General features: G+C 29.0%; 1 protein-coding gene and 1 long non-coding RNA gene across 2 annotated transcripts in view; one reads left to right on the top strand and one right to left on the bottom strand.

The window, feature by feature from the left end:
• The window catches only part of LOC141480137 (uncharacterized), a 288,325-nt gene that overhangs the window by 257,881 nt on the left and 17,262 nt on the right, over positions 1-13,182 (bottom strand). The gene's annotated exons all lie outside the window — the stretch shown is intronic.
• Positions 30-1,586, top strand: LOC141480135 (uncharacterized). Its single transcript, XR_012464185.1, has 2 exons — positions 30-676; positions 730-1,586. It is a non-coding gene; the product is annotated as an uncharacterized lncRNA (long non-coding RNA).

Genomic DNA, 13,182 nt, shown 5'->3' with positions numbered 1-13,182 from the left:
GTTTACCTGTTCAATATTTTTAATCTCAGACCTAACCAATACATTACAATCAGTTTCCTGAATTGTAAAGAAAATGGTGTTGGTTTTAAGATTATTTAGAATCAAGCCATTCTTAGAACAATAATTTTGCATGTTGAATATAGCATCATTTGCTCTTACTGACAATGTTTCACATTCCGAACCACTGACAGTAAAAGATGTGTCATCAGCAAATTGTATAGAGCACTGTGAATGATTAATTTTTGAAAGGTCATTAACAAATAAAATAAATAGTGTAGGCCCCAAAACACTACCCTGGGGCACACCTGTAACAACGTTTCGAAATTCAGAGAAAAATGACCCAGTCTGAAGCCTAACTTTAACAACCTGTGTACGACCAGTTGAATAGGTTTCAATCCATTTCAGACTTGGACCACGAACGCCCATGCCAAACAGTTCATCAAGAAGAAGACCATGATGACTGATACAAAACGCTCGTGTCAAGTCGAAAAGAACACTTAGTGATTTTTCATCGTTGTAGAAGTTTGATAATACATGATTATGTAGAGAAAGGATGGCATCCTGGGTTGACAAGACCACTTGAAACCCATATTGGTTGTCAGATACGATATTGTATTTATTTAAAAAGGACACAAGTTTTGATATGATTCTTCAAATATTTTCGAAAATGGAGATAGTAAAGCTATACCTCTGTAGTTCGACATTACATGCTTATCGCTTTTTTTATAGACTGGGACGACCATTGCTTGCTTAAGTCGGGAAGGAAAAATACCTTCAGAGAAAGATACATTGATTAGATAAATCAGAGGTTCCATTATTTTCAAAGCAGCCTTCATTAAAACATTGCCTGGCAATTCATCAACCCCACTGGAATTTTTCGAACATGCGAATTTAATTATTTCCATGAGTTCAGTTTCATCTATTGGATAGAGAAAAATACTCTCAGTTTTTACACAACGATTTTCAATGCCACCAGGTGCAGTATTTTTTACTAATGACTCCACTGAATCGACAAAATAACTACTAAATGCTTGAGATATACCGGGACCATCGTCAACAAGTACACCATCGCCAATGTCATAGATGAATCGTTTATAATAGTATTTTTCCTGATTATAGACCAGCCAGCTTCAGATTTATGTTGAGCCTTGAGGAATTGATTATTAAAGTATTGACTTTTTGAGAGCACAATTTTTTGTCTATGATTTTTTAAGAGTTGCTTATATTGACCCAATAAATGTACATTGGTTTGGCTCTTGTTCAAATTATAAATATCTCTGAGTAATATACCTTCTTCAACGATATCCTTAGTAATCCATGGTTTGTGTCTACTTGAATTTTGATTTTGTTCAATTTTTTGAAACTGTTTAGGAAAGGATATATCAAAAGCTTGAAGAAAAACATCATGAAAATGGGAAAATTTAGTATCGAAGTCAAATTCAGTGAAGTATAGAAAATTGCACTTTTCATCCGATAATAAATTTATGAAATGGAGGATATTATGATCATCAAAATTTCTCTTCAAAAAATAATGGTATATATCAGCGGCGACGAAATTTATAGGTAAGGTAATACTTGGTAATGGGGTCAAACCCGAAAACGGTCATATAAATAAAATCAAATATAGGTAATTAGAAAAAGTGTTTTTATTCATTTCATTAAAGTTTCAGTATTCCTACGAAATCTGCAATTGTTTGACACGCGTTAACTATTTTGGCGCGAAACTCTTCGAGAACCGTTACGATCTTTGCAATGGTCCTATGCTATTTTGTTAATTGGCTTGCCAATATTTTGGTATACTTAGAGAATATATAGGTATATGACGATTACAAATAAATATCATAGAATCTACTTAATTTTAAATAATTCACTGTTTTCCAGTTCCTAACTCAAATTAAATATTATTTTAATGTGTTTTCATTTTTAGTTCGAATGGATGTTCCAAATTTGGTATATCGATTTGATGTGAATGTGTGTAGAAAGTAGCAAATATTAGAATAAATATGATACTTCACGGAAGCTCATCAATTTTTTTTTATCAAATAGACGTTACAGTTTGTTCAGGACTGTTGTATTAAATATTCATTATGCATGTATTTCTTCAAGCATTACGATATCCATTTATCACTAGTGAATGATGAAATCATTACAGAAAAGCAAGTAGGCAAGTTCGTTGAATATGTCAATTCCATCCACCCGTCAATAAAATTTACCACTGAGAGGAAGGTAAATAATTCATTAAATTACCTTGACTCAACCATTACAAAAAATAACAATGAACATGAATTTGCAATTTTCCACAAACCATCTTACACGGACATTATCATACATAATTCCTCTACGCACTCTTACCAGCATAAAGTTGCTGCATTCAATAATATTCTTCATAGACTATTGAATAATTTCCAGAGAGAGCTGAGTTTGATCAAACAAATCAAACAAAAACTACAAAAGCAAGCCATGGACCATATCTACCCAAATTCAAGATGCGATAACGTCATTTATGAGACATTGTCATTTTTGGCTGAACCAACCAATAATATTTTTTTGAAGAAAGACTGCGTAAACTTAGCTCACAGAAATAGTAATAGTCCGAATAATAGTGTAAGTGCATTTATTAAAAACAATAAAGACAAAACTTCGGTATCGGATAGATCAGGAGTATATCAGCTGAGTTGTGGCTCTTGCCCAAAACTGTATAATGGCCAAACAGGGAGATTATTTTCCAAAGAATTAAAAGCTTAGATGTAATTTTGTGAATAGAAAGACCAATTTCACATTTGCAAACCATCTTTTAGCAGAAGTACATGAGTTCAGTCATGAATATGACATGTTATATTTAGAAGAGAAGAGTTTGAAATTCAATCTTCTAAAATGTCAAGCAATCAATAGATTCAAGAATTCGGGTAACTAACTAAATGATCAATTAGAATTGAATAACCGTTACTGAATATTTTTCAAATGTGGGGACTGGGACATAAGCTCAGGTCATTTAATCTATTACAAACTCAAGTACTTGAAATGTAGGTACTTTAAATTTTAAAATTAGGTATACCAAGCATTAAATTTGTAAAATATAGTAGATAAAGATACGCCCAAAGAAGCCATTGTATGGTGAAACACTTGTCGCGTTTTTATAATACTGTTTAGTGGAACATTTTTGGCTGTGAGTTTTAGAAAGTATTTTGAAGTATTTTGTGTGAGAAACTTTGCCAAAAATCCGACAGATATAATTCAACGCGACAAAAGTTGTTTTCTGTTAGGAACTTGACAATAGAAATAATTGTATACGTTTTTGTGAGAGATTGTATCAATTAATCTAAAAAGTCGTTCACTTATACTTCAAGGTCCTTCTTCACAGTAAATTAGAAATCAACCCTGAAAAATCATCGTTGAATTCCTGATAAAATCACTTATCCAATAGATGGCATATATGGGGTTATTTTGTTTGATATTTTGAAGAGGAGTGTGTACGCATCTTAGCGATACCTTATATTATTTCACAAAAATTAGGTGTTTCGGGAAATTTACATTACTGTCTTATTTATAGAGATATTGAACGTGGCTCCTTTTGAAAAAAATTCCCTATATGCAATCAATTATTTATATTTTGAGCTGTTTTGGAATCATCCGTATCTCTGAGTATAGGTTGGAAATGAGTCAAATCACTTTTCAGTATCGTCCTTCCATTTTTTATTTTTATCATTCATTTTTGGATCCATTTTCAACCCGTTTGATATCTTGATAGAGTTTTTCAACACACTGATCTCATTTCAGATCATCAGACACGCACAGTTTTGATAACAATAAAACATTCTCAAAAACAAACTTGGTCTAAGGAGCAAAACGAAATATAGTCAAAAAGTTTTTCGCTCCATAAAAAAAAAGAAGTGCTAGAATTGAATTAGTTCTTGTTTGTATCTCAAATATAAGGAAAAGAAATATTCATCATTATTAAAAAATAGAAACTGGGCTGCAATCAAAGAATACGTTTACTGTTGTTATAGAAAGAAGAAATAATATTAATAATTTTCATTTGATATTTTTTTATCCATGTTGTAGTTTCATTTCATTAGAAATTATGTTATTTTTTCATACTACGTGTTTATTAGTTTACCGAACAATTTTTGTCAGCAGTTCTCAAATTGAAGAATAATACTCCATTCAAATAAATGTTTATTCAACCTGATCAAATTTTTTCTGTGCTGAAATATTCCAAGTCTTTTTTATTTTGATTGAAATGTCTGCTGCAGCTTATATAATCGATGATGATATGACGTATTCATCGTCATGAACAGTCAACATATTAAAAAAACATTGATTTAATCTCCACTTCATTATGTTCAACCTGAACAACATCCATACCTCCAAAAACTGAAAGGGAGTTTTCGAAAAAACTATTGCTAAGAAAAAGAGAATTGAAACTTATTACTAATATCTGTTTCACAAATTATATCTTACCTTATGCTACTCACTCAGAATTTCGTTTCGTCATAGAAAACATACTTAGTGCGATTTTTACCTAATTTTTGAACTAAATTATATATCGGAATCCGTAGTGCTGCTGCGGATTTTTTATATAGAATTTATTGAAACTATAGACATTCTGGATATTCACTATTCATTTCTCAATAAATTCATTACCAGATCATTCTTCACATTTTAGATTTTTCGTTTGTGAAAAAAATGTCATTTTTCATCTACTCATTTCTACTCAGTCACACTTCGATTATTTTTGTGCAGTCAGGTTTTCAAATCTACAATTTCAAAGTCAAATCCGAAGTTTCCTGCTTAATGTCTAAAATTGATTTACACAACGCGATTTCTGTTGAGGCGTCCATGCCAAATAATTAGAATTTGAAAATCTACATTTGAAAATACAAACAGGAAACGGTTTAAAATATGTCTGTCGCACCCCTACGAACGACAACCCTCAGAAGTATAAACTTGTACTAGCTATAGATTAACGAGGTCTTACATTTTAACGTATGATTCCGAACACTATATTGATATTTTCAACTTATAACATATTCAAATTTTTGTATCTAAGATAGTGCAGAGGTTAAAATTGCTTCGACAAGCTAAATGGAATAACGCACTGTTAGTAATTATATTATTATTATCCTAACTAGAACGGAAACAGTACATTTCCATACTCGACACCGTTATCCGAAAAAGCTGATTTCGGGTAAGTAGTCGAATGTGGGAAAGTATGAGTTCAGATCAAGCATTTTTCTACAAGTGAATATGTTACGAAGCTCTGATAAAACTTTTATAAGCGAAACAATTCCTGATCTAAATTGCTTGTATAGATATAGGGTGACGCACGCACACGAACGCTTGTACAAAAAACATACAAAACAGGAACTTTTTCATAAAATTCTACATCTCTCAAAAAATTTTCCATTTCTATTATCGAATTTCTGCACCACGGCAATCTAGTTATAGAATCATGAAATGCAAGTGCAGCGTTGCCCGATTGTGGGCTGACCAACATGCTATCCATTGAAAGTGTTCGTATAAACCTGGGCTCACAAAGACACTATTCACATCAGGTGTATACAATTACACAGCCACGCCTCCTGGCGAAGTTTTGTGAAAGTAGGTGGTGTATCAGCTATATGTATATGGTGTAATGGTCGGCCCAACCAAAAATTTGCTAAACGTCATTTCACATGATAACATGTCCAAAAAACACTATATACAGTGGGAAACGTTGGTGAGCCCGAAACCGGGACGACCGACGTTTCCGAGGGCTGACCAGAGTTCACATCGTATATTCTACGGGCTGACAAATGACCGTTTACATATATATATATATATATATATATATATATATATATATATATATATATATATATATATATATATATATATATATATATATATATATATATATATATGTTAAGCGAGACGTTTTCGGATTCCTCCGAGGATTATAAGCGACATGATGATGTATAGCGCGACGTCGCGTTAAATTTCAGTTGTTTTCCGGGTGATGACGCTACATTACACAGTTGCCAAAATAAACTGTTTAGTTTTTATCAGGATTTTTTAAATTAGGGTAAAAAAAATCATTCCAGATAGTGTGAGTCCTGTAGCATCGAATATCTCCCACAAGCAGTGAAACTGATTTGGAACAAAAATACACATAGTATTTTTGTTCCAGGAAGGAATTATTGTATTATGTAGAACAATAATTTTCACATTTCCAACTTCCACTATAATATTAGTTAGCTACGTTTTGTGGACCATGATAACTTATTCTGGAACAACTAATCTCTTTAATAACTATTGATAGATCTGGACAAATCGCAGCTTTAGTATAATATCAATATGAACAACAACCAAAATATTTGATATTATTCTATATAATAGCATAATGTTGAAATTATAATTGAGAGACACAAATTTTGATTGGTTAATTAGAAAATATTTCCTTCGGTGTCCGAAGTAACGCAATAAAGAACCAAACAAAAAGTAGTGTCCAGCTCTTCTCAATAACTCATAATGATTTCCGCTATACCACAAAAAGCAACAAAAAAGGTTTGCCACAAACCAATTATACCGAATAGCAATCGAATTTATTATATTTTTTTGTTATTGATCAAACATTTCAATTTTATCAACGAAAAAGAATTTTGTCGTTTCTAACTCGATTTTTACGGCAAAAAACCCAGAATTACATTCTAGCAATCGAATTTAGTATAATTTCGGGTATGAATGAAAAATTTCAATTTTGTTCTCATAATGATTTCCGCTATAAAACAAAAAGCAAAAAAAAGGTTTGCCACAAACCAATTATACCGAATAGCAATCGAATATAGTATTTTTTTTTGTTATTAATCAAACATTTCAATTTTATCAACGGAAATAGAATTTTGTCGTTTCTAACTCGATTTTTACGGCAAAAAACCCAGAATTACATTCTAGCAATCGAATTTAGTATAATTTCGGTTATGAATAAAAAATTTCAATTTTGTTCTCACAATGATTTCCGCTATAAAACAAAAAGCAAAAAAAAAAGGTTTGCCACAAACCAATTATACCGAATAGAAATCGAATTTAGTATTTTTTTTGTTATTAATCAAACATTTCAATTTAATCAACGGAAATAGAATTTTGTCGTTTGTAACTCGATTTTTACGGCAAAAAACCCAGAATTACATTCTAGCAATCGAATTTAGTATTTTTTCGGTTATGAATGAAAAATTTCAATTTTGTTACTAGAAATAGATTTTTGTTGATTTTAACTCGTTTTTTTTTCGGCAAAAACTCAGAAACACACTCTGGCAGTCGAATTTAGTATTTTCTCGGTTATGAATCAAAAATTTCAATCTGGTCACATTAAATTGATTTTTGTCGTTTCAACTCGATTTTTCTGACAAAAAACCCAGAATTACATACTGGCAATAGAATTTAGTATTATTTCGGTTATGAATAAAAATTTCAATTTTGTCAGTAAAAATAAATTTTTGTCGTTTCTATCTCGTTTTTTTCGTCAAAAAACCCAGAATTTCAATCGAATTTAGTATTTTTTTGGTTATCAATCGAAAATTTCAATTTTGTCTTTAGAAATAGATTTTTGTCGTTTCTATCACGTTTTTTCGTCAAAAAACCCAGAATTACAATCGAATTTAGTATTTTTTCGTTTATCAATGAAAAATTTCAATTTTGTCACTAGAAACAGAGTTTTGTCGTTTCTAACTCGATTTTTTTCGGTAAAAAACCCAGAATTACACTCTAGCAATCGAATTTAGTATATTTTCGGTTATGAATTAAAAATTTCAATTTTGCCACTAGAAATAGATTTTTGTCGTTTCTATCTCGTTTTTTTGTCAAAAAACCCAGAATTTCAATCGAATTTAGTGTTTTTTTGGTTATCAATCGAAAATTTCAATTTTGTCTTTAGAAATAGATTTTTGTCGTTTCTATCTCGTTTTTTCGTCAAAAAACCCAGAATCAAATTCTAGCAATCTAATTTAGTATTATTTCGGTTTTGAATCAAAAATTTAAATTTTGTCACTAGAAATAGATTTTTTTTGTTTCTATCTCGTTTTTTTCGTCAAAAAACCCAGAATTACAATCGAATTTAGTATTTTTTTCGGTTATCAATCAAAAATTTCAATTTTGTCTTTAGAAATAGACTTTTGTCTCGATTTTATCGACAATAAACCCAGAATTACATTCTAGCAATCGAATTTAGTATCATTTCGGTTATGAATCAAAAAAGTTCAATTTTGTCACTAGAAATAGATTGTTGTCGTTTTCATCTCGTTTTTTGGTCAAAAAACCCAGAATTAAAATCGAATTTAGTATTTTTTTCGTTTATCAATCAAAAATTTCAATTTTGTCACTAGAAACAGAGTTTTGTCGTTTCTAACTCGATATTTTTCGGTAAAAAATCCAGAATTACACTCTAGCAATCGAATTTAGTATATTTTCGGTTATGAATCAGAAATTTCAATTTTGCCACTAGAAATAGATTTTTGTCGTTTCTATCTCGTTTTTTGGTCAAAAAACCCAGAATTACAATCGAATTTAGTATTTTTTTGGTTATCAATCGAAAATTTCAATTTTGTCTTCAGAAATAGATTTATATCGTTTCTATCTCGTTTTTTTCGTCAAAAAACCCAGAATTTCAATCGAATTTAGTATTTTTTTGGTTATGAATCGAAAATTTCAATTTTGTCACTAGAAATAGATTTTTATTGTTTCTATCTCGTTTTTTCGTCAAAAAACCCAGAATTTCAATCGAATTTAGTATTTTTTTGGTTATCAATCGAAAATTTCAATTTTGTTGTCAGAAATGGATTTTTGTCGTTTCTATCTCGTTTTTTTCCGTCAAAAAACCCAGAATTTCAATCGAATTTAGTATTTTTTTGGTTATGAATCGAAAATTTCAATTTTGTCACTAGAAATGGATTTTTGTCGTTTCTATCTCGTTTTTTGTCAAAAAACCCAGAATTACAATTGAATTTAGTATTTTTTCGGTTATCAATTAAATATTTCAATTTTGTCACTAGAAAGGGATTTTTGTCGTTTCTATCTCTTTTTTTCGTCAAAAAACCCAGAATTACAATCGAATTCAGTATTTTTTCGATTATCAATCGAAAATTTCAATTTTGTCTTTAGAAATAGATTTTTATCGTTTCTATCAGGTTTTTTCGTCAAAAAATCCAGAATTTCAATCGAATTTAGTATTTTTTTGGTTATCAATCGAAAATTTCAATTTTGTCTTTAGAAATAAATTTTAATCGTTTCTATTTCGTTTTTTCGTCAAAAACCCAGAATTTCAATCGAATTTAGTATTTTTTTGGTTATCAATCGAAAATTTCAATTTTGTTGTTAGAAATAGATTTTTATCGTTTCTATCTCGTTTTTTCGTCAAACAACCCAGAATTTCAATCGAATTTAGTATTTTTTTGATTATCAATAGAAAATTTCAATTTTGTTGTTAGAAATAGATTTTTGTCGTTTCTATCTCGTTTTTTTGTCAAATAACCTAGAATTACAATCGAATTTAGTATTTTGTCACTAGAAATGGATTTTTGTCGTTTCTATCTCGTTTTTTGGTCAAAAAACTCAGAATTACAATCGAATTCAGTATTTTTTTGGTTATCAATCGAAAATTTCAATTTTGTTGTTAGAAATAGATTTTTGTCGTTTCTATCTCGTTTTTTCGTCAAAAAACCCAGAATTACAATCGAATTTAGTATTTTTTTGGTTATCAATTGAAAGTTTCAATTTTGTCTTTAGAAATAGATTTTTATCGTTTCTATCTCGTTTTTTCGTCAAAAAACCCAGAATTTCAATCGAATTTAGTATTTTTTTTGGTTATGAATCGAAAATTTTCAATTTTGTCACTAGAAATGAATTTTTGTCGTTTCTATCTCGTTTTTTGTCAAAAACCCAGAATTACAATCGAATTTAGTATTTTTTCTTGTTATCAATCAAACATTTCAATTTTGTCACTTGAAATGGATTTTTGTCGTTTCTATCTCGTTTTTTGGTCAAAAAACCCAGAATTACAATCGAATTTAGTATTTTTCTGGTTATCAATCGAAAATTTCAGTTTTGTCTTTGGAAATAGATTTTTGTCGTGTCTATCTCGTTTTTTTGTCAAAAAACCCTGAATTTCAATCGAATTTAGTATTTTTCTGGTTATCAATCGAAAATTTCAATTTTGTCTTTAGAAATAGATTTTTATCGTTTCTATCTCGTTTTTTCGTCAAAAAACCCAGAATTTCAATCGAATTTAGTATTTTTTGGTTATGAATCGAAAATTTCAATTTTGTCACTAGAAATGGATTTTTGTCGTTTCTATCTCGTTTTTTTGTCAAAAAACCCTGAATTTCAATCGAATTTAGTATTTTTTTCGGTTATCAATCGAAAATTTCAATTTTGTTGTTAGAAATAGATTTTTGTCGTTTCTATCTCGTTTTTTCGTCAAAAAACCCAGAATTTCAATCGAATTCAGTATTTTTTTGGTTATGAATCGAAAATTTCAATTTTGTCACTAGAAATGGATTTTTGTCGTTTCTATCTCGTTTTTTGTCAAAAAACCCAGAATTACAATCGAATTTAGTATTTTTTCGATTATCAATCAAAAATTCCAATTTTGTCTTTAGAAATAGATTTTTTATCGTTTCTATCTCGTTTTTTCGTCAAAAAACAGAGAATTTCAATCGAATTTAGTATTTTTTTGGTTATCAATCGAAAATTTCAATTTTGTTGTTAGAAATAGATTTTTGTCGTTTCTATCTCGTTTTTTCGTCAAAAAACCCAGAATTTCAATCGAATTTAGTATTTTTTTGGTTATCAATAGAAAATTTCAATTTTGTTGTTAGAAATAGATTTTTATCGTTTCTATCTCGTTTTTTCGTTAAAAAACCCAGAATTTCAATCGAATTCAGTATTTTTTTGGTTATCAATCGAAAATTTCAATTTTGTTGTTAGAAATAGATTTTTGTCGTTTCTATCTCGTTTTTTCGTCAAAAAACCCAGAATTTCAATCGAATTTAGTATTTTTTTGGTTATCAATCGAAAATTTCAATTTTGTTGTTAGAAATAGATTTTTGTCGTTTCTATCTCGTTTTTTCGTCAAAACCTAGAATTACAATCGAATTTAGTATTTTTTCGTTATCAATCAAAAATTTCAATTTTGTCACTAGAAATGGATTTTTGTCGTTTCTATCTCGTTTTTTGGTCAAAAAACTCAGAATTACAATCGAATTCAGTATTTTTTGGTTATCAATCGAAAATTTCAATTTTGTTGTTAGAAATAGATTTTTGTCGTTTCTATCTCGTTTTTTCGTCAAAAAACCCAGAATTTCAATCGAATTCAGTATTTTTTGGTTATAATCGAAAATTTCAATTTTGACTTAAGAAATAGATTTTTTTATCGTTTCTATCTCGTTTTTTTGTCAAAAAACCCAGAATTACAATCGAATTTAGTATTTTTTTGGTTATCAATCGAAAATTTCAATTTTGTTGTTAGAAATAGATTTTTGTCGTTTCTATCTCGTTTTTTTGTCAAAAAACCCAGAATTACAATCGAATTTAGTATTTTTTTGGTGATGAATCGAAAATTTCAATTTTGTCTTCAGAAATAGATTTTTGTCGTTTCTATCTCGTTTTTTCGTCAAAAAACCCAGAATTACAACCGAATTTAGTATTTTTTTGATTATCAATCAAAAATTTCAATTTTGTCTTCAGAAATAGACTTTTGTCGTTTTCTACTCGATTTTCTCGACAATAAACCCAGAATACATTCTAGCAATCGAATTTAGTATAATTTCGGTTATGAATCAAAAATTTCAATTTTGTCACTAGAAATAGATTTTTGTCGTTTCATCTCGTTATTCGTCAAAAAATCCAGAATTTCAATCGAATATAGTATTTTTTTGGTTATCAATCGAAAATTTCAATTTTGTCTTTAGAAATAGATTTTTATCGTTTCTATCTCGTTTTTTTCGTCAAAAAACCCAGAATTTCAATCGAATTTAGTATTTTTTTGGTTATGAATCGAAAATTTCAATTTTGTCACTAGAAAAAGGATATTTGTCGTTTCTATCTCGTTTTTTGTCAAAAAACCCAGAATTACAATCGAAATTAGTATTTTTTTGGTTATCAATCAAATATTTCAATTTTGTCTTCAGAAATAGACTTTTGTCGTTTCTATCTCGTTTTTCGACAAAAAACCCAGAATTACATTCTAGCAATCGAATTTAGTATATTTTCGGTTATGAATCAGAAATTTCAATTTTGTCACTAGAAATAGATTTTTGTCGTTTCTATCTCGTTTTTTGTCAAAAAAACCCAGAATTACAATCGAATTCAGTATTTTTTTGGCTATCAATCGAAAATTTCAATTTTGTTGTTAGAAATGGATTTTTGTCGTTTCTATCTCGTTTTTTTGTCAAAAAACCCCTTACAATCGAATTTAGTATTTTTTTGGTTATGAATCGAAAATTTCAATTTTGTCTTTAGAAATAGATTTTTATCATTTCTATCTCGTTTTTTCGTCAAAAAACCCAGAATTTCAATCGAATTTAGTATTTTTTTGTTATAATCGAATCGAAAATTTCAATTTTGTCTTTAGAAATAGATTTTTATCGTTTCTATCTCGTTTTTTTGTCAAAAAACTCAGAATACAATCGAATTTAGTATTTTTTTGGTTATCAATCGAAAATTTCAATTTTGTTGTTAGAAATAGATTTTTTGTCGTTTCTATCTCGTTTTTTCGTCAAAAAACCAGAGTTACAATCGAATTTAGTATTTTTTCTGGTTGTCAATCGAAAATTTCATTTTTGTCACTAGAAATGGATTTTTGTCGTTTCTATCTCGTTTTTTTTCGTCAAAAACCCAGAATACAATCGAATTTAGTATTTTTTGAATATGAATCGAAATTTCAATTTTGTCACTAGAAATGGATTTTTGTCGTTTCTATCTCGTTTTTTTGTCAAAAAACCCAGAATCACAATCGAATTTAGTATTTTTTTGGTTATCAATCAAAAATTTCAATTTTGTCTTTAGAAATAGATTTTTGTCGTTTCTATCTCGTTTTTCTCGTCAAAAAACCCAGAATTACAATCGAATTTAGTATTTTTCCGTTTATCAATCAAAAATTTCAATTTTGTCTTCAGAAATAGATTTTTGTCGTTTCTAACTCGATTTTTT

The sequence above is a fragment of the Leptinotarsa decemlineata genome, unplaced genomic scaffold, assembly GCF_025532065.1.
Source record: "Leptinotarsa decemlineata unplaced genomic scaffold, Ldec_3_MD MMD2_P_RNA_scaffold_6, whole genome shotgun sequence".
NCBI classification, from domain to species: Eukaryota; Metazoa; Arthropoda; class Insecta; order Coleoptera; family Chrysomelidae; genus Leptinotarsa; species Leptinotarsa decemlineata.
Note: the sequence above shows the minus strand (reverse complement) of the source record. Positions and strands in the feature narration are given on the sequence as shown.